At 41.7% G+C, this 22,611-nt stretch overlaps 1 long non-coding RNA gene across 1 annotated transcript; it reads left to right on the top strand.

Annotated features, from left to right (window-relative positions):
* The first annotated feature begins 1,451 nt into the window (after nucleotides 1–1,451).
* Nucleotides 1,452–22,172, top strand: LOC115285739. The gene is made up of 3 exons (XR_003905673.1): nucleotides 1,452–1,488; nucleotides 9,220–9,387; nucleotides 22,097–22,172. It is a non-coding gene; the product is annotated as an uncharacterized LOC115285739 (long non-coding RNA).
* Nucleotides 22,173–22,611: the final 439 nt, after the last annotated feature.

The following is a 22,611-nucleotide window of genomic DNA, read 5'->3' as shown; positions in this document are numbered from 1 at the left end:
AAACTAACTTTTTAAAAACAGACTTCCTGAAGTGAGGAATAATTATTTTCATATGTGAACCTGGAAAAATGTAGGTAGTGACGGCAATGAACAAATGCAGGTTGAAAAACAAAATTTTCTCACTGCCAAGAAAATTCTTTTAGGATCTTTTCATATTTTCCATGTATTTCTACAGCAAAAGAAATTATGGCATGGTAAGTTAACTAGGACAGAAGAAACAACACTTAAAATTTGCTAAAATATAGCATGGGTCTCCAATTTGTTAACCTGTAATAACTCTAAGAACACTCTGCTTCCCTCTTAGATTCCTGGGAACTGCCACTATGCAGTTGTTTTAATATTTACTTACTTTTGAGAGAGAGAGAAAGAGTGTGAGTGGGGGAGGGGCAGAGAGAGAGGGAGACACAGAATCCTAAGCAGGCTCCAGGCTCTGAGCTGTCAGCACAGAACCCAATGCAGGGCTCGAACTCAGAAGCCATGAAATCATGACCTGAGCCAAAGTCAGATGCCTAACTGACTGAGCCACCCAGGTACCCTTGTTCTTAGAAATCAAAGGTGTGTGTGTGTGTGTGTGTGTGTGTGTGTGTGACACACGTGCGTGCATGTGCACACATGATTTTTTACCAAGCTCAAAGACGAATATTTAATGACTGTGCCTACACAAATGATATTTATGTTTATCAGACTAATTTGGAAGTGTCAGGCGATTCAAGCCAAATGAGTCTCTCAAATCTGATTTGCCTCAAGTGGCTTTCCTCATTGATCAAATAAACCCAATCGCTGTCAGTTCTTCTGTATATTCTGTGATATGTGGGCAGAGCCAGAAGTCCCTGACCACGCATATCCTAATAGGATTGTAACCTTTATCTGGAAAGTCATCCACTGCTTTACTGCTAGTTCCTCTCATCAGATTTGGTCGCTTTGGTTCTGTCATGTTCACCCTCCTGGATATCGGCAGTTGTAGAGAACAGGACATGAGGTTTAGTTTTCAATACTTTTTCCCTCTAGTGAAGAGTGTTCTTCACTCTAACTGGAACCCATTTATCTTCTATTCTGATAACTTTTTAAGACACTCTTTACACTTACACAGTCTGTGTAATTCTCATGTCACTCCTTACTTTGCAAAGAAAACACACACACTCACACAACACACACACACACACACACACACACTCAATTCAGGATACTTCAGTGAATCTGTGGTCAGTTGAGATAGGTTTCAATTCCCAAGATTAAGTCACAAAGCTTTTCAGCCAACCTAACAGAAACATTGCATTATGGGAACAGGAAGAAAAAATGCCTAAAGAGTGGGATGGATAACACAAAGCAGTGGGGCTGGCCCTGAGTGAGAAAGTAGTGACTAGTGAGTCTAAAGTCCAATGGAACTTTCTGTGATAATGAAAATGGTCTAAACCTACACCATCCAATATGGCAGACACTGGCTACATGTAGCTGTTGGACATGTGAAATGTGGCTGCTGTAGCTAAGGTACTGAGCTTGTAATTTAATTTAAAGGGCCAAATGTGCTAGTGGCCATCCCAAAAGGAAGCCAGTGCTTGTTGGCTCTAGCCAATTGTTGTCATGCATGAGTGCAGACTCAGAGATGCCAGGTCTTCTGATTTTTCTAGGGAAACTGAAAATCCCAACTTTTATAGGAAAGTCTTAATATTTTACATGCCAGACAAGTCAAACAAACACATTCACGGTTCAGTTTCGGCCAACAGGCATCTAGTTTGCTACATCTTGTCCATTCTCCTCATGCTGTTCTCTCCTGTATATCTGTTCATTCACCCCTACAGGAGGACTTTTCACAATTTATTTTCATCAATCATTTGCTACATGGGTCTTCTTCTCCCAGCCTACAATGTTGGAACAAGCAATGGCTTCACATCTTCATAGACTCTGACCTCTCTCTTCAGAATTCATGACCTCACCTCAGAAATGCACTCTCATTAACAAGAAGAGTAGAAGCACTTACTCCCATTTCAATTAATCCCTCTTAGTAGAATCACCTGTATGAAAATCCCCTAATATTCTTAGAACGTTTACAGTTGTCTTTTTGGCTTGCAGTCCAAGTTCTCAGAAGGTAGAGAAAATGCCTGCAGTTGGTTCTATTCCATAGAGTAGTGTTTTACAAACTTTTTTTTGGAATACATCGTAAGAGATACTATGCAACTAAACATACAGTTAAGAAAGTTTCCCAAAACACAGTGTGTTTTTACTCTGTGTCATGCTTTGTGATGTTTTCTCTTCTCCTCTACCTTTTTATTTTTCTATTTCTTTCAATATTGATCTCAGAGGGCACTAATGGGTCCCAGGCCATAGTTTGAAAATATTGCTAGGGTGACTCTAAGCTCATGTTTTGTAACTAAGAAATATTTATTGACTAATCTAACTGCCTTTAGTCATTCCTTCCATGAACCCTCAACCTCCCCCTGTCTCCCCAGCATGCACACCCCCCTCGTAAGAGTAAGTCAGAGACCAGCACCAGTGGAATTATTCTCCCATAGTTGGGGGTCTTTGTAGTCTACAGTTAACGAAACTTGTTAGACTTAGATTGTTCTTCATGGGAAGTGATTTATATTGGAAAAAAAAAAAAGATCAGAAGACTATTTTCCCTGCACAGTATATTACTTCCTGCGATTCATCAAAATTCTTTTCATGGGTAAAGGTCACCTTTCATTTATGTATGGAATCTGTGTGTGTTTTGTTGAAAAGGGTGTGGCTCTCAAAACATAAATCAGGCTTTGCATGTTGATGGAAAAACTTATGAAAAATTACCAGAGGGGGGTAAAGGCAATAAATGATGAAAGGGGGGGCACATCAGACTTCCCAGAAAGAGGAACTCAGCCCACCTGACTTTGCCTAAAAAAGGGAAAGACATATAAAATACCTGAGGAGGATTATAGGACTCTGTATTTGCTATAAACTGTAATACTTTTTATAAAGTATTTTGAAAGCAAAACAAAACAAATCACTTGAGTCAAATGTAAATAGAGACAGGATTATTGGTGTTAATCCTGGTGTTAATCCTGGAAACACTGAACCAACTCACCAATTGCAAGAGGGGTCTCATTGCAAGAAATCCATCTCCATCTTTTTCTGGTGTAGTGGTTAAGAGCTTGAAAATGGGACCTAATTGTTTCCGTTTGAATCTCAACTTTGTTCAAATAACTCACCTCTCTGAGGGTAGGAGAAATAGAAACAAAGTTTATTTTATTTTACTGTTTTTTGGGGGTACAAATAAGTGAGGAGCAGAGAGAGAGAATCCCAGGAAGGGCGGGAGGGTTGGTAGAGAGAGAGAGAAGCGGGATTCACCCGAAGAGGGGCTTGTGTTCATCTGAGGCAGGGCTCATGTTCACCCCATGTGGGGCCTGAGCTCACCTGATGCAGGGCTCAAACTCACAAACTGTGAGACCATGAACTGAGCCAAAGTCAGACACTTAATGACTAAGCCACCCAGGCGCCCCAAAGAAACAAATTTTAAAAATAAGATTGTAGCTGCTGTGCTGTTTACTCATTTATGCACAGATTTGATACCCAAGGTGGCAAAGCTCAAATACCATCCCCTATGAAAAAGAATATATCATTTCTTTTTCCTTTTTTTAAAGTTTTTTTTAAGAAAGAGAGACAGAAAGACAGAGAGAGACAGAGACAGAGAGACAGAGAGAGCAAGTGGGACAGGGGCAGAGAGAGAGGGGAAAAGAGAATTGCAAGCAGACTCCACATTGTCCACAAGCCTGAGGCAGGGCTTGAACTCACAAACCATGGGATCATAACCTGAGCTGAAACCAAGAGTTGGACACTCATCCAACTGAGCCACCCAGATGCACCAAGAATGAACCATTAAAAAGAAGGAGCAAGAGGAGGAGGAGGAGGAGAAGGAGGAGAAACAAGAAATAATATCTCAGTCCCTAAGCCAAGATAGAAAAGTGAACTATGTGAAGACCATAAAACAGGGCTGTAGGTGATACATAAAGGCCAGACATGGCTGAGAGACCACCCAACGTCAGGCATGGAAGAAAGAACCAGTAAGTTAAAAACCCCAAAACTCTGGGGAGTATCAACGTACCAAACACAATTTGGGAAGGACAATTAAGAAGTGCATGGACAAAATTTGCTTAAAAAGTTCTCTGGGTAACTCTCACAAAAACGAATGATCGTGCGTGCAGAAGTGAGCTGAAATGGGTACAGTTAAAAACCACAAGCCAGGCCCAGCTGAGGTCAGCCTCACTCGGTCGTCTTGAGAGCTAAGGAATGCATCTCATTGTGAGAGGTACTCTTTTAAAATATAAAAATAGAAACAAAAGAGAAAATCTGGATTATTGAAAAACACGTCATCGTGCTTTGTTCTCAGTTTCCTAGGGAGCATTATGTGGTTACATGCGTGCGGACGTGTGTGTGTGTGCGCCCACAAAATATGCTTCCATATTCAATGCTTGCATTCAATATATACATGTATATGTTTACATTATTTTTTAAAATTATGTCCCTTCGTTCTTTTTCAAGTTCTTTGTGAAGTGACATTAAGAGGTGAAAGGTCCCTGAAAACAACTGGCAAAAGGGTGTAAGCTGAATGATGAAAACAGAGACCTTATGCATGAATTTGGGCATAGGGACCACTCCCCTAAGAGTAACTGGTTCGGACAACTGCAAAAATGGCCTGAGACTGAGACGGGAGCCTCGGAGCTTGCGCAGTGAACAGCACGGGTCACAGGGAGCCACTTTGATGTCAATAGCAGCTTTGTGCAAGGAGAGCAGAGAAAAATGCAGCCTCTGACCATATGGGAGGCTCCTCGCTTCTCAGGCTGCATCCTGCCATTGTCCACGTGTGCAAATCCCACTGACCATGGCAGCAGCATGGGCTCGGATTGATGGCTGCTATGGCCTCTGGCCCGCAAAGTTCAGCTCTGTGCTCAGCATCAGTGAGCAAAGAAAGGAAGGACACTCTTAGCCCCGTGACTGGTTTTGCTTTGTATCTCCCTTTTTTCCTTACTTTTTCTCCTTGGGTCCCTTCAGATCTCAGATTCTTTCCTTCCTTTCTTCCTTCCTTCCTTCATTCCTTCCTTCTTCTTTTCTGTGGACATCTGTTTTCATTTTTACAGTTTCTCTTTTATTTTGATCCCCTTTCTCTTGCCATCTTCAGGCCTGTTTATGACTCGTCACTTTTCCATTCTTCTTCCCTGTTTCTTTTAGTCAGTCACCTTTCCCAGGTGCTGCTCATCCTCTTCCAATGGTAGGCTCTGCAGATCGTCAGAATCACAAACACTGGTGAAAGCAAACAGTTCTGGCCGCCAATTTCACTGGTGCTGGGCATTCTGGGAAAAAATGGGTAGACACAGATGCAGACTATTTAGAAGGAAATGGTGCCTCAGGAGTTGAGCAGGAATTCACTTTCATAGCCATTTTTAACCCTATGATTCCTTGGAAGTGTGAAAAAGATTCTCCTGATTTCTGTCTTTCCTTCATTACACACGATGGTGCCAGGGCCTACACACTATGCTGCCTGCATCCTTTGGCTGTGACCCCCTCCTCCTTGAAGCCACTTGGGTCTTGTTCATAATCCAATGCATTCTGCTTCTGCCATCATATCTCTTTCTCTGATTCTCCTTTAAGGACCCCCTGGCACTCTACTGGGCTCACTCTAATGGTCCAGGATACTCTTGCCATTTCAAGGTTCTTAGTATAATCGTATCTCCCAAGTTCATGTGGCCATATAAAGTCACATATTCAAGGTTCCAGAGATTAGGATGTGGACATCTTGGGAGGCCATTATTCTACCTACCATAGGGCTCAGGATAGTGTTCCTCTTTCTCTTAAAACTAGAAAGGGAAAAAAATGTGTAGGTAGAAGAAAATGGTTTAATATAGAATCTTAATATACTTGTCTTTATACCAGCAGAGCAAGATATAACTTGTACTGTTATGGAGGAAAGGGTCCCCCAAATAAAAAGTTCTTAGGTTCCACAGGCACATTCCTGCAATGTGGCCACAGCAGAATCTGTGATAAGTGGGTGGCGGTAGAGAGGATGCACCTCAGAATCCACAGGAATGAGACCCTCGTCCTAGCGCTGCCGTGAATAAAAATTCATCTCAGCCAAGGTTTTATCAAGGAAATAATGGGCTGATGGAACACACACCCGCTTTACATCCCCTAGGACACCAGGGTGCTTTTAGGAAGGGGTTTGTAGCCAGAAATAACTGGATTCACATTCCAGCTCATTCCCTCACTACCTGAGTGACTTCGCAAGTTACTAAACCTTACAAGCATCCATTTCACCATACAGGATAATACTTCTCATCTCAGAGGATGAGCGTGAGTGCGTGCACAAGGCATACGAAGTGCTTATCACAGCAGTGGACACGTAGTAAGCCCTTGAAACGTGACTCCTGTTCTTGTTACTATTTTTATTACATTTATTTTTACAATGATAATTATTAACAGTTTCTATAGTTTTTAATCCATTATAGTTCAGAATCACATAATCTGCCTTAAGCGATTTTTCCTTTGAAAAAAAAATCAGTAAGGATGAGAATGTAGACAGTCCACATTTGGAAGTTGGATCAGCAATAAGCTGGGTAAGAAATGTAAACTGTATCTAGTAGACTCTTAGCCCTCCTCACTCTTGGGTGTGCACTGTTTGCATAAGATGATTCCACATCAGACCAAAGGGCATTCCAGCACAGAATCAGGGATAAACAGACCCCTCCTTCTTTCAAGATACTAGTTCTAGAGTCTGGATCTCTGCTGTCCAATATGGCGCATACTACCTATATGTTTAAATTAATTAAACTGAAACATATGGATAGTAATTAATTAATAATAAATTAATGTGCTAATTAATACATTTAGTGTTTGCATTTAAATGAATGAAAATTAAAATAAAAAATCCAGACCATCCGTCACACTGGCACCATTTCAAATACTAAAGAGGCCCACATGGTTTAGGGATTACTATATGGAACACAGCAGATACAGAGTTTGTCCATCATCAGAGAAAGCTCTATTGACAAGTGTTCATCTAGAGTATCAGTTGCCCTAGATGACCTAGGCAAATAATCCAATTATTATTTAATATGACCTGACTTAAAACCATACGACTCTGCAGTCTGGTGGACCATAGGTCTTAGGAACACCAGGAAGATATGCCTCCCCTTTTATCTCAATTAGGTGCTTTAAGCCTTCATCACAGACCTTCTACAGGCCTTCATTAGGAATCCATGTTATCACGTGTGTGTAAATTCTGTGATTGTGTTTAACAAATACCTCTCCGGCCTCCCAGGTTATTTAAGGGAAAACAAAACAAAAATAGTAAGCACACATGGCCAACTAACTGACGAAAAAGGTTGGATTATTTAAATTTTCGTTAGTCTTGGCTTTCAAACATTTTCCTTGCAACTCTTAGGAGGAAAGATATTTTACATTGTAACCTAGTACACCCACACACAAATGCGATTGAAACAAAGGTTTCACAAAGTGGCACTAACCCTTAGTACAGGTGATATATTCTAATAGTTTCTATTTCCTCCTCTTGCCCTTCCTCAGCCTTCTCTCTTTCCTCCCTCCCCCACCCCAGTGGAGGTTACCCACTACACTGATTTCATTACTCACAAATGGACCATGACCTATAGTTTGACAAACTGATCTATACCAGGGGCTGCAAACTCAGATGCTTGAAGTGGTCAGGCAAGTAGCATAAATGTGTGGAGAGAACTGTGTGGAGCTGTAGGAAACGGAGAACATGGGGTCCCATGAAAGAACCTATTGACTATTTGCCTCTGACCAATCTCTGGTCAGGAATATAGGTCTTTGATGCTAGGCCTTCTAATTGTTCAAGAGAAGCAGGATATGCAGATATTTTTGTGAAGCTTTCCAATTTTAAAGTGTGGCAAATAATTCTTTAAAAATTTAAAAGCTTGTCAGCCAAACAAAACAAGGCTCTTGTGTGGTATTGGTCTGATGAAGGATTAAATTTCTAGTGAGGTAGAACTGGAAGCAGGTTCTTTTCCTCTAAAATGAGAATCCAGGGGTGTCTGGGTGGCTCAGTCGGTTAAGCATATGACTTCAGCTCAGGTCATGATCTCAACATCTGTGGGTTTGAGCCCCGCATCAGGCTCTGTGCTGACAGCTCGGAGCATGGAGCCTGCTTCAGATTCTGTGTTTCCTTCTCTTTCTGCCCCTGCTCCACTCACACTTTGTCTCTCTCTCAAAATAAAGTAAAGACATAAAAGAAAATAAAATGAAAATCCAGACCACCCCAACCCCGAGATAGCACAATCCTTCTGTCTTCTCATGACCTGGTGGGGAAGAAAGGAAGGATCTTTAGCTGAAGAAGGAAGTTGAAAGTGACCAGTTACCCTGGAATGAGGTCATGTTGGGTCCTAGTGGCTGTGGAGAAGGATCAAGGAAGTCCGTCCATTGCAACTGCCTACAGTCCTCAAGAAATTGGGTTTATCCTTGTCTAATCAGAGAAGAAGAGAAGCCCCATCTACAGGTCTTGGCTCAAGGCTCCCCCATTGGCCATTGCATCCTTTGAAGGTCTACTCAGTTAGTTTTCATTCTTACTTAGACTGGCCAGGCATCTGGGGTGTGAACTGTCAATGTACAAATAGTCGAAAACATCTGCAGCTAAAACACTTAAAGCACTTAAAGTTCAAACACAAATCCTTCAACTATAAAATAAAAAGCCTTATTAGCAGGCTTTATATCCAAGGGCCCTGGGCTTTATGTATTAGTTTAAGCCATGTAAAATTGCCAATATTCAAATATTTTGTAAAAAAATTATTTTGTTATAATTTTACGTTTAAAAATTTTTTTTAGGTTTTACTTATTTTTGAGCAACAGAGAGTATGAGCAGGGGAGGGTCAGAGAGAGAGGGAGACACAGAATCTGAAGACAGGCTCCAGGCTCTGAGCTAGCTGTCAGCACAGAGCGCAACACGAGGCTCGAACCCATGAACTGTGAGATCATGACCTGAGCCAAAATCGGATGCTTAACCAACTGAGCTACCCAGGTGCCCCTAATTTTACATTTATAGAAAAGTTTCAAAGATTGTTTAAAGTATTTCTGTATATGTTCACTCAGTTCCCCTTAATGTTAACATGTTACATAACCATGATGCATTTGGCACGCTATGAAATTAATATTGGTCCATTACTGTTAACTGAACGACTCCATTTAGATTTCATCAGTTTTTCTACTATTGTCCTTCTGTTTTAGGATGCGATTCAGGATACCTGGAGATTGCCTTGGGGGACCTGTCACCAACGTCCACCGACTGCCAGCTAAAGTCACTAATCTCAGCTGGAATGGAGACACAGTCATCAGCTTCTGAGTGTCTGTTCATTGGCCCAGCAGTTCCTGTATGAAGTACGTGCCTGACAACAGGTGAGAAGTAAGTGCCTGCAAGCCCACCTCAGGCCAGGAGAGCCACTTCCTGCCCAGAATTTACTTTTCTGATTAAGTTCATTGTCTCCCTACAACTAGCACCATCTCGAAACACCAGTGTTTGTATTGGTTTGCTAAAGACTCCAGTAACAAAGTACCAAGACTGTGGCTTCAACAGCAGAAATTTATTTTCTCCGAGTTCTGGAAGCCAGAAGTCTCAGATCTCAGTGTTGGCACAGCATCTGAGCCCTCTGTCCTTGGCTTGCAGAAGGCCATCTTCTCCCTCACAAGATCTTCCCTCTGTACTTGTCTGTGTCTAAATTTCCTCTTCTTATCACTTTGTAGTGGGTGGAGGCCCACACTAATGACCCCATTTTTAATTTTAATTACTTCTTTAAAGATCCCGCCTGCAAAGGCGCCTGGGTAGCTCGGTTGGCCAATCGTCCTACTTCGGCTCAGGTCATGATTTTGCAGTTCGTGAGTTCAAGCCCTGTGTGGGGACTCACCACTGTCAAGTATAGCCTGCTTAGGATTCTCTCTCTCCCTCTCTCTCTCTGCCCCTCCCCCACTCACACTATCTCTTTAAAAATATAAAAATTAATTTTTACTTCAGATACAGTCACATTCTGAGATCCTGGGGGTTAGGACTTTGACATAGGAGTTTTGAGGGGACACAGCTTGGCCCATGGCAATGTTGAACCTATCTAAAGTTTAGGGGTTAAAAAAACAAAAATAAAAACAAAAAATTAAAAAAAAAAAAAAGGACGAAGAAGGAATTTAAAAAGTCAGAGAAAGAGCTTTCCTAAATCCAAATGTCACTCCTCCCCAGAGGTCCAATCTGTTCTCATCTTTCCTCACTCTTCTGAATGCTTTACTGTGTCACTAGACCTATGTCAGCTACTATCGGATAGAGTCGCCTCATTCTGTGATAACGCTGTCCCTCAACTAGACTGGTTCGCTGAAGTGCCTTCAGCCGGCTGAGTACATTGCTGAAAAGCCTCGAGAAGGTACTTTCTATATACATCTGTGTTGACCAACTGGACGAAAGTACCCTTTCCAACTACTTGCTAAGCAGGAGACCATTAGCGGTCCCGTTGCTGCCAGGGCCAAAGGGCAGTGCATAAAGCCTTTTCATGACCAAAAGTCTGTGTTTCTAAGATTGTGGGTGGGTCCAGAGCACACGTTTTTTTACTCATTTGTGTGGGGGGCGGGGTGGGAGGGCTTGAGTGTGGGTTCGCACATGCGCACACGTACTGAAGAGCATTCTAATTTTTTTTTTTTTTTAAAGCTTATCTCCAAGGCTGCAATCTGTGTTTGGAGACTTCCAAAAAGGAAAACAATCACAGGGTGCAGCCACTGCCTGTGACAGGCAGGGGGCTGAGAGAAAAATTAAATTATGAACGAGCCAAGGGCACCAAGGCCAGGAATCTGAAGGGTAAGCCTTCAGAGCAAGCACTCTGATAGAAAAAGGCTGCAGGGGAAAGCAATTAATAGGGAAGAGGCCGGGACAAAATGGGCCCAAGGAAAGCTGCCAGGGAACAGGAGGAAAGGGGAGCCCGCGGATGGGGGAGCGGTGACCAGTGTGCTCCCTGGGCTGTCATCGCCCCGGAGTCATCAGGCACCTGAAACAACAAGGTCAAGAATGTGACCTGAAGGATACATGAAGTATTTGTTTAGGAAACCACACACTGGGAGAAAGACCCGAAGAGTTAAATCGGGGCGCTTACCTTTCCTGATTGCAGGATCAAAAAAGGAAAGTTCGAGCCAAGCCCATGGGGCTGGGGAAATTGTTTTTGTGACCATGCTGCTGAAAACGGACAGAGACTAAGGGTAGGGAGAAGGCAAGGATCTGGCTGATTTCCTCCTCGAAGGGCAGGGGGAGGAACTCGGGGGGACCGGCCGGGCCTCAGCCCTCCCGGCAAAGCCCAGAGCCCTGCCTACCAAGACATCCGGATTCCAGGCCTCCAGGACAAAGGACCCTCCCCTGCCCTTGTCAGCCTTCCTGTTCTTGAGGATTGTGTGGCCTGGCTCTTTGATCAAACTAAAGGCATTCTGTCTGCGGACAACTGCTTTAAATATCCAGGTTTCTGGCTCTTGGGTCCCCTTGGAGTTCTGAGTCAAAGGGATTATGGCTGCTCCTCTAAGGATTTCTGCTTTTCTCAGAAATGACCAGGTCTTGTGAACATGACTTTCTGCCACCAGCCCAGTCCTTACAAAGTGTTTAAGAGGTGAGGATAGGGGGTGCTTCCTCAATATAAATCCTCCATCGTTAGTGTGATTGTGGCTTAAGTTCTTTTTTACAAATGCCCACAAGGGTATGGGAATCCTCCCATGGCCACAATGAATCTCTGACAAAGATGCACTTGAGGTAATGGACTGGGAACAAGGTCTCTTGGGTTCAGACGTGGTCCTGCAGCTTACTTGCTGACTCATCTTTAGTCAGTTGTTCAGCCCTCTAGACTTGGCAAGGTCTAGAGCTAGCTTTTACAGTTTATTTGTTTTTGAGAGAGAGAGAGAGAGAGAGAGAGAGAGAGAGAGAGAGAGGCAGAGAGAGAAAATCCCAAGAAGGTTCCATGCTGGCAGCAAGAAGCCCAATGTGAGGCTCAAACCATGAGATCATGACCTGAGCCGAAATCAAGAATGGGACTCTTGGGGCATGTGGGTGGCTCAGTTGGCTGAGTGTGGACTTTGTCTCAAGTCCTGATCTTGCACTTCTGAGTTCGAGCCCTGCGTGGAACTCTGCATTGTCAGCTCAGAGCCTGGAGCCTGCTTCTGATTCTGTCTCCCTCTCTCTGCCCCTCCGATGCTCATGTTCTCTCTCTCTCTCTCTCTCTCTCTCTCTCTCTCTCTCTCTCTCTCTCTCTCTCTCTCTTCTCTCTCTCTCTCTCTCTCCCAAAAATATATAAACATTAAAAAAAATTAAAAAAAACAAGAATGGGACTCTTAACACACAGCCTGGAGCTAAATTTTAAAATCCTATGATCCCTTCGCTGTTCTATATTTACAAAAAATGATGCTTTGTTTGATCCTGCAATGAAAGAAGAACAATGTATTTCATTAACTTCAAGAAATAGATAAATGGAAAGTGGAAAATGAACCCCCCTTCAAAAACCCTTTCAGATGGTAACACTTCTCTCCACAACTCACCAACTTAGTAGAGAGTTGGTGTCTAACAAGGACAGATGTAAAGGCTCTGGGTAACACTTTCTGACTTTACTTAAAGCAAAGATAAGGACAACACTTCTCTAGAAAGATCCATTTCTCTTGCCCTGGCTGCATAGATCACTTTTTTTAGTCAAAGGCAATCCTCTTCCTCACAGCAACAGCAAGAAAGGTTCTAAGACAAGAGAAACAGATCAACCTGAGATCTACTGAAAATTTAGCATAAGATGTGGTATAAAATTGTATTTATTTAACAGAGCAACAGGTTAGGATCTATACCTGAAAGCAGCTTTGCTAAGTAATGATTGATTATGTACATTATTATGTACATTTGAAAAGATGCTGAGAATGTCTTGTGGTTGTTACCACTATCATTGCTGATACATTTCCATACCTTCTACTAACTGAATTCAGTAGGGCTACTCTTGTATTAGGTCTATGTATCAGGATTGTCATAGTTCAGGAGTTCACACTCAATGTTTTTCTCTCAGGACTGTGTGAGAAAAGTTCCTTGACATCAGAATTCTAGGGTTTGTCTAATTCTTTTCCTAATCTTTGTTTTTTGCCAGTCTCTAAGAGCTTCTATGGCCATTATGTTCAGGACAAAATAGAAAGTTGCTTCTGGATTCCTTTCTTTTTTAATTAAAAAATAATTCTTCTTTTTTTAGTTTATTTTGAGAGGGAGAAGGGGAGGGGCAGAGAGGGAGAAAGAGAATCTCAATCAGGCTCTACATTGACAGTGTAGAGTCTGATGTGGGGCTCAAACTCATGAACCATGAGATCATGACCTGAGCTGAAGTCAGATGCTTACCTGACTGAGCCACCCAGGGGGCCCCATGATGCTTGTGCTTGTCTAAAGAGAGCCCGTTTCTGACTTGGCCCCTGCACCAGGCACTTATTTGATCTCTAGGTCTCATCTAGAATCAGGATTTCATCTATTTTCATGAGCAGCCAATTTATGAGGTTGAAGTCTGAATCGGCTTCCAGAGTCAGTCTCCTACTTGAGCCCATCTGATAATACTAAACATTTCCACCTGGATGTTCTTCAGGGACCCTAAATTCATGATGTTTCCTCCAAAAAGCAGCCCCCCGACATCCTTTATTCTGTCACCAGCAACACTGTTCTCCTGGATGCCCGATTTCTCCTTCAGCAACAGTTCTGACGGGTCCTCTGCTTTGTCTGGGGTTCAGTCACCAGATCAAGTCCTTTCCTCCTTCTAGTGTCTTTTTGATCTGTCCTTCCTGGCTGGTCCTCACTGCTGTCACCCTGGACTGAATCCATTATCACCTGACAGTTTGGCAGCCATTCTCTTAAAAAAATTTTTTTTTAATGTTTTATTTATTTTTGAGAGAGAGACAGATAGAGTGTGAGTGGAGGAGGGGCAGAGAGAGAGGGAGACTCAGAATCTGAAGCAGGCTCCAGGCTCTGAGCTGTCAGCACAGAGTTTGAGGCGGGGCTTGAACCCACAAGCCATGAGATCATGACCTGAGCAGAGATCAGACACTTCACCGACTGAGCCACCCAGGAGCCCCTTGGCAGCCATTCTCTTCCCAACCATCATGCAAATCACTTCAGACGAATTTCTTCAGTCAAGAGATACCTGTTGAGGGCTTCCTACATTCTTTTAAAATACCCTCAATGGCACATTGGTTGAGATCTATGAAATAAGATATGAACTCCTAAACCTGACGTTTGGCTCCATTTCCCAACCTAAATTTGGTCTCCATCCAGCTTCCTCTGAAAATACTTAGGGTGTCCCCTCTTCTTTGTATTCCCTACCTGGAAGTTCTTTCTTCAGCTGTTCCCTTCACTCAACTCCAATAGCTTTTGATTTACTCTGTTTCCCTTATGACTGGTACTTGCAGAGTTGTACTGTTGTCTATATTTTCTATATATTGTCACCTTCACTGGACTGTGAGGGTCTTAAGAAAGAGGCACAATGATTGCATTTATCTATGTGATGCCAAGGGGAATAAATTGCAAGAAGGAAAAAATGAACAATTATTGAGCACCTACAGTATACCAGAAGCTTTTATATGTTTTTTGTTTTTTGGGTTTTTTCCCTCTTTCAACATCTGATTTAATGCTTTAAACCAGAGGAAGGCAAGCTGTAGCCTTTGTGCCAAATCCGACCCATCTGTTTTTATGAATAACGTGTAATTAGAACAGAGCCACACTTGTTCACTTCCATATGGTCTATGGCTGCTTTGGCACCACAATGGCAGAGTTGAGTCCTTGTGACAGAGACTGCCTGGCCAGCAAAAAACAAAGCTATTTACTATCTATGTCTTTAAGAAAAAGTTTGCTGACCCCTGGTCTAAACGACCAGAGGATACAAGATTTGTTATCATCAGTTTTTATAGGTGAGGAAACAGAAGCTCAGACAGTTTGAGCAAATTTTTAAGGACACGCACTTACTAAGAAATTGAGCAAAAACTTGTAGGAGGGTCAATGTGATTCCAGATCCCATCGCCTTGTCATTTGACCACAGGAGATAACCAGGACGGCTAACATTTGAGGATAGTGAGACTATCACCTGTGTAATACCCCTTGGCTTTTCTTCATAGTTTTGCAGGAAGTAATCCACTAGCTGGAATTAACTAGGATTTTTCAGACACACATTATATCCTTCTGACTGACCACAGTAACATTATTTTAAAAGACATTTTCTGTGATTTCCCACCATAGCAATTATGTCATGCTACTGTAATTGCTTCCAGAAGGACATAACTACTTGAGGGCAGGGGCTGTGTCTTGTGCTCTGAGCCCCCAACACAGTCTGGCATACAACAAACCCTCCATGTCCGCATGTTGCAGGATATCAGGTGTGGGAATGACAGTTATTTTGAGAAGTCATTTTCACAATTACCAGATTTCAATAGAAGTTAGCATGGAAAAGCTTGCCCTGTGGCCCACAGACCTCCTAGATTTCAATCCCTGGGCCATCATTTACTGGCTACACCAGCATGGTTAAGATGCCTCAACTGTATACGTTGTCACAGGTTTACCTGTAACACGGAAATAATACAATTATTTTGATGAGACAAAATAAGACAAGGAAAGCACTTAGAGCAATTGCTGGCACACAGCAAGCAATCAACAAACGTAAGTTGTTATTGCCTAGGGTCTTTGCATCACTGCTCAGAAACTGGAATTCATTTTGAAGATTACACCAAGGGGGAGAGGCAACCAAACAAACGATAAACATGCAGGGAGAGAAGACAGCGAGAGACAGACAATGACAAAAGCAAAGAAGTCCCTCCTCTGCTTTATCTCTGCAAAAAATTTTCAGGAAATGTTATTTGTCAATAAATAAAGACACCTGTGTCTTCAGGAATATATCCTGCCCTATAGAGGAAAATGAGGGAAGGAACCCTTGTCCATACAGTAGTTTCCAAACACAAGCTCCAAATATTGGCACAGAGGGGGAATAAAGGAGTTTCTAAAGCAGCACACTTAATCATATTAATTATTGCACGTAATAGCCAGCGATGCCAAAATTGGCCCCTGACTGAGATTCACATCATTACCCTAAAGTAATTAAGTTGCTGCCAAGATCCCACATCGTGCGAATCAGTTCTACCTGGAATAGCTATTAAAGTTATAATCATGCCCCATTTGAAGTCTTGACTCCATGAATATGATTGAGAGCTTGTTGAATGAAGCAAAATTTGTCTAAGCCTTCAAGGGAGGAAAGGAATGAATGTGTTGCTTATGGCAGGCATCAATCACGGGATTACAAGCTCGGGTCCTTCGGCCGACTTCCAGAAATCCAATATAGAATGAGTCTCTTATGGATTCTTGGACTATTTTAGAAGAGCTTTCATTAAGCCATGATTCCCATTGATTTCCTGTTCCCTTTATTCTTTAAGTTCAACTACAGAAGGTCACACTATCTAAAATGTTGTTTAAAAGACAAAAAAGAAACAAGGAAGGTGAGGACAACTTCTCAGACTGAATTTCTTTTCCCTAGAGGTATTTTTATTTCCTTCAGAATATGAAAGTCTACTCTTTGCACATGCCTTACTCTTTTGTAATTTGGTTTTATGTCAATTAAAATGCTTTCAAATGACATAAAAACAGAGATATGCATCTAGTTCAGTTTTTTAAAGTTTAATTCTAAGAGATGGAAAATCCATTTGTTCTCTAAAACAGATCTTTTTTGGAGAAGATTGTCAGTAAAAGAAAGTGGTCTTTGCCAAAATGGTGGTTATTCTACTGACATGTTGTGAGTCCTCTGATGGCCCTCTGGGTGCCTAGAGAGACCCATACTGCCTAGAATCCACCTTTTCATACCTTCTTTCTGGGACATTGGTCATTTAGGTTCTTTCTAAGAAAGTCACTATGTTTTTGCCATAAGACCCTCCTTCCCTAAGCATTCAAGGTTGGATCTAGTATTGGTGCCTCAACCAAAGGCAACAGCCAGAGGTAGGCTTGATGTCAGGAAGACTGTGGCCTGTGAAGATACTCTGGCCTTATGACCAGTAGGAATGGTGCCCAGCCCAACTAGAGCCTCCTCTCTTGGGGTCTTATGATGCTAAGGGTAAAAAAACCTGTCATAATAAACAGGGACAGAATTAATAAGAGCCATGGCGTGAATAAGTACAGCCCTGTCAGAGGTGAACTGAAACAAACAGAAGCCAATTTAAAGAATGCAGAAGTCACTGGAGTCAAAAGCTATGGTCATCATGACAGCATATATACAGATATTCATACACATCTCTATATAATTATTGTTTGAAGTATAATACTTCAAAATGCCTTTCTGCTCCTGTTGGGCAGCGTGTGTGTGTGTGTGTGTGTGTGTGTGTGTGTGTGTGTGTGGTGGAGGTGGGAAGTCTGGGAGGTGTAGTACACAGACTGAAAGTATGAAGCAATTTCTGTGTGCTCAATAACTTGTTCTAGTTGGCTTTCCATAACCGTTAGACAAAAACAAGTTTATAGAACTTGAGTGAGTTATTTGCCTTTAAATTTCTGATCAGCTTAACTGGTACTAAGCATAATCCTGAAGAAATAGCGCCAAACAGGCAGGAAATTTGAAGGGACAGCCAGGTAGAAAAGGTACGGTGCATAATCTCAATAATGAGAGGTGTGAAGACTGGTCCTGGGCAGCGCATCCTTGGCACATGCAGGCTGAATTGTTGAATCATATCAATATGTTGAAGTCCGAACCCCCTAGTTTCTCAAAATGTGACTCCCTCTGGATATAGGACCTTTTAAAGAGATGACTAAATTTAAATGAGGCCATTAGGGTGGGCCCTTACCCAATCTGGTGTCTTTATAAGGAGATGAAATTTGAACACACACAGAAGAAAGACCATCGGAGGATACAGGAAGAAGGCGGCCACCTGCAAGCCAAAGAGGGAGATTTTCCCTCTTGATCTTGGACTTCTAGCTTCCAAGGCTGTGAGAAATACATTTCTTGTGTGTGAACACCACCCCCACCGCCTGTGGAATTCTGTTATGGCAGCCCTAGCAGTCTAATACAGACACCACACAGAAGGTCTCGCTCAGTTAGGGGCCGGGAGTGCCACGACCTAGCTCTAGTGACCTGTGTCCTTTCAGTCTGTGTGAGAGCATGGGGACCTGTGCGTGCAGGTGGCGGGATGGATGCTCTAGACACTCACATCTAACCCTTGTGACAAGTTGGTGAAGTGGTTTCCTCTCCTTCTGTAGGTGAGGAAGCAGAGGATTAGCTAATGAAGACTCATGCCTGAGTTGACCCAAGAAGGGCAGATGTGTCAGGCTCCCAGGCAGATGCCAAGCAGCCTCCCATACATCCCCTGACAGGAAATATGGTGTGGGTCAAAGTCAGGTTCCGGATGGGCTGGTGCTGAGGCCTGTTCAGTATCACTGAGGCCAAAGTATGTCAAGAGCTGGCTAGTGTCAGAAAGCAAACTGGCTCAGTCCGCAGACTTAGGGCTCTGCCACCTATTAGCTAAGAGGTCATGGGCAAATCCCTTTACCTCACTAAGCTTCATTCCTTTCCCTGCGGAAGAGTAATGCTTCTTAAAGTACTGTATTCAAATATCATAGGATTGCTGAGAAAATCAAATGAGTTAATAGATTTAAAACGTGTATTAGTCAGGGTTCTCCAGAGAAACAGAACCAATGGGTTGTGTATATACAAAGAGAGATTTATTTTAAGGAATTGGCTCACTTGATCATGGAGATGTGATGAGTCCATAATCTGGTAGGGGAGGCTGACAAGCTAGAAATTCAGGAGAGATGCAGTTTGAGTCCAAAAACCATATAATATAGAGCTGATACTGTAGATGAGGTTCACAGGCTGCCTGCAGGGGAATCCCTCTTACTGGGAAGAGGTCTACCTTTTGTTTGATTTAACCCTCAGCTGACTTGACAAGGCCCACCCATGTTAAGGAGAGCAATCTTCTTTACTCAAAGTATACCAGTTTAAATGTAAACCTCATCCAAAAACATACTTACAGAAACATCCAGAATAACATTTGACAAAACATCTGGGTACTCAGCCAAATTGACACATAAAAATGAATCATCATGCAGTGTTTGGCACTTAGCACTTGGTAAATGCTCACTATGATTCCTCTTATGAAAAGTATGGAAAAAAGAGCTTCCTTTTTCTTATTGACTCAAGTGTGGGCAAACACAACCAGCATACTCAGGGTTAGAGGGAGAAAAAAATATTCACGTTCTAAAGAGAAACAGAGCTGACCACACTATTATTAAACTAAGCCATTATTGGAAACCCTTTCTTTTTTTCAGAAAGTGAAGAGGAAAAAGAGCTGGTACATCAAGATAAATAGTAGCTGTATTACACTCAATGTTATAATTACTGGGTCTGTTTGCAGAGAAAAGGACAGCCTCTTCTGTTGCCCATGGGTCCACTTCTTCTCAGATGACTAAGCTGTGGTCAGACTCACCTCAGCCTCCTGCACTAACTGGGTGATCTGTGGAGGCAGAAAGTCTCATTTGCTCGCACTGCACCTGAATGTCGATAGAACTTCAGAGCTGGATCAAAACGGAGGCAGAAAGGCCACCACAGTAGGTGAAAGATGGTGCCAAGTAGGCAAGACTCTGAACCTCCAACTTTTTTTTTAAAGGAATACCTCTTTTCCCTTCTCTAAATATTTGTTTTCATCCTAAGATGTTGTACATTTGGAGAAAGAGTTTTATGATTTAAGAAAAGAAAAAAAATGCTGAAAGCCACTGATTTGGTCCCACATCCCACCTGACGCTGCCATATCCCCCACTACTCCTGAGGTGGACTGCTCCCCATGTTAACAAACAGCTTATTCAATTGCATTCTAAAAGAGCAGAAATGGTCAGAAAGTCCTTTCTTACTTTGAGGCCAGGGCCATCTTATACATGGTGGTCCAGGACTGGTATAACTTATTTTAACATGCGGAGAAGAAAAAGAAAGAAGGGCAAAGTTCAGAGAGCAAGAGAGGATGGATGGATATAAGAAAAATGGTACCACTTCAAGCTGTGTTTCCAAGATTTAGTCATTCAACCTTTAATTTTTTATTATGTTCAGCTATATTCATATTTTCTTAACTGCCTCATTAAGGTGTAATTGATATACAATAAACTACACATTTTTAAATCTTTTTTTATGTTTATCTTGAGAGATGGAAAGAGTATGAGTGGGGGAGGGGCAGAGAAAGAGGGAGAATCTCAAGCAGGCTCAATGCTGATAGCGCCTGAGCCGAAATCAAGAGTCAGAAGCTTCACTGACTGAGCCACCCAGGTGTCCCTAAACTATACATGTTTTAAGTGTACTATTTGATGAGGCTTGACATAATATGACCATCGCCACAACTGAGATACAGAATACAGTAATCACCTGCAGAAAGTTTCTTTGTACGGCTTTGTAATCTCTCCTGCTTACTCCTCCCCAGCGCCTATCCACAGACAACTACTTATGTACTTTCTATCACAACAGCTTAGTTAGCACTTTCTGTAACTTTATATAGATGGAATCATTCACTATGTATGCACTTTTTGTCTGTCTTTATTTAACTCCACGTAAGTATTTGGAAATTTATCCACGCTGTTGTGTGTATCAGTAATGTATTTCTTTTATGACTGAAAAGCTTGCCATTATATGGTTATATTGACTTTGTTTATCTATTCCGTTATAGATAGACATTAGTTCTTTTCCATATTTGACTATTATACATAAAGCTACCATGAATGTGTTTGTACAAGTCTTTTTATAGACATACGCTCTCATTTCTCTTTTTTATGTAGCAATGATATGGCTGAATCACAAGATATGTGCTTATTTAACTTATTAAGAAACTGCCAAACTGTTTTTCAAATAGCTTGTGCCGTCATTCCTTCTCACTAGCAGGGTAGGAGAGCTCCTGTTGCTTTATGTACTTGTCAACGTGTTGTATTATTGATCCTTTTAATTTTAGTCATTTGAAAAGGCATATAGTGGTATCTCATTATGGTTCCATTTTGCATTTTCTTAATGACTGATGATGCTCAGTGTATTTTCATGTCATCTGCCATCTGTATATCCTTTTTCGGTGCAATGTCTATTCAAACCTCTTGTCTGATTTTAATTGGGTTGTTGGTTTTCTCAATGGGTTTTTGAGAATACCTTATGTTTCCTGGATGTAAATCCTTTACTAGATATGATTATTTTCAAGTATTTTCTCCTAGCTTATGACTTGTCTTTTTATTCTCTTAACAGTATTTTTCTAACAGTAGAAGTTCTTCATTTTGATAAAGCTCAATTTAGCAATTGTTTGTCTTTTATGGATTATGCTTTTTGTGTTTTCTGTAAGGGATTTTTTTCTTTATGCGACATCATCAGGATTTCAACCTATGTTTTCCATTGATATTTTATAGCTCTGTGTTTTACATTTGGGCCTATGATCCATTTTGAGTTATTTTTTGTCTTTGACATGCAAATAGATCAGAGAGTTGTTATCTGTACTTACAAATAGCTGGCTTTCTTAAACTCTCAGCTGTGTCTCTGTGAGTCAGGAAAACTACTCCTGAGCTCTGAGTGGGCTCCCCTTTCCTGTGCCATGACCTGGAAACTTTCTCCAGGTAATAAAAGCTGAAGCAGTTTGAGGGCTCACCTCTTTTGTTCAATCACTATGATTACCTGATACCTTAAATGTTGCTGCTTTGTGTGTATATTTTTATTTCAGAAGGGATGATAAATTTGATCCCTGTTATTCTATTGGACACAGAAGTCCTCATATTCTTATGTAACCTAACGTTTTCCTTTAAAAAGCCTAACTTTCTCTTTATTTACCCTAAGCACATATAATGATGTAACCACAGATCTGCAACATTGTTCTGTTATTTTTCTTCTACTTCATGTTAAAGTAAATGTCACACTACTAACATTTTTAAAAAGTACATGTGTATACCACCTCAAACTATCATGTTTACTTCAGTAGTACCCGTACAACAGGTTGGGCAAAACCAGCTTCAAGTATTTGCCCTGGATGTCCTCATGAATCTTTCTCCCCCAGTTTTTACCATAAGCATAGAAAATTCTCTGGGAATTCAGTGATCTACTTTGTATGCATTTTTTTTCAGACTTTTGGAAAAGGAAACCTTTGTATGTGAAAATCATGCACACATCTGTAGAATATCTAACTTCTGGCATATTCTATAACTTTGAAAACAAGTACCATACCTGTGGAAGCATCATCCCATGACTGAGTCACAGCCATGAAACACCTGCACAGATTTCCATTCCTGCACAGATGACCATCCCTGAGTCGAAAAGGTAAAGGTCCTCTGTCCCGATTATCCTCTAGCTTCCAGCTTCTCTGATCTTATGGATGTGTTACCTTGACCTGCCTAACATCCAATTGGCTAATGGTGACAATTGCAGCCCAACACAGTTGGTGATTTGGGGATGAGGAAGAAAATTGCTTAACTCTCTAGGTAGAGACAAACCAAACAATATCACCTTTTGGGCTTTCAATTAAAAACAGAACCACAAAATTCTATTTGCTCTTACAAAGCTTTACTTTATGTCCCACACTTTGTGCTACAGAAAGCAAGCTGGAGACTGAAAGGAGTAATTTTGATATCTTACATCTATA

This window comes from Suricata suricatta, chromosome 1, assembly GCF_006229205.1.
Source record: "Suricata suricatta isolate VVHF042 chromosome 1, meerkat_22Aug2017_6uvM2_HiC, whole genome shotgun sequence".
Lineage (NCBI taxonomy): Eukaryota > Metazoa > Chordata > Mammalia > Carnivora > Herpestidae > Suricata > Suricata suricatta.
The sequence above is the reverse complement of the archived record's forward strand: the minus strand, read 5'-3'. Positions and strand labels throughout refer to the sequence as shown.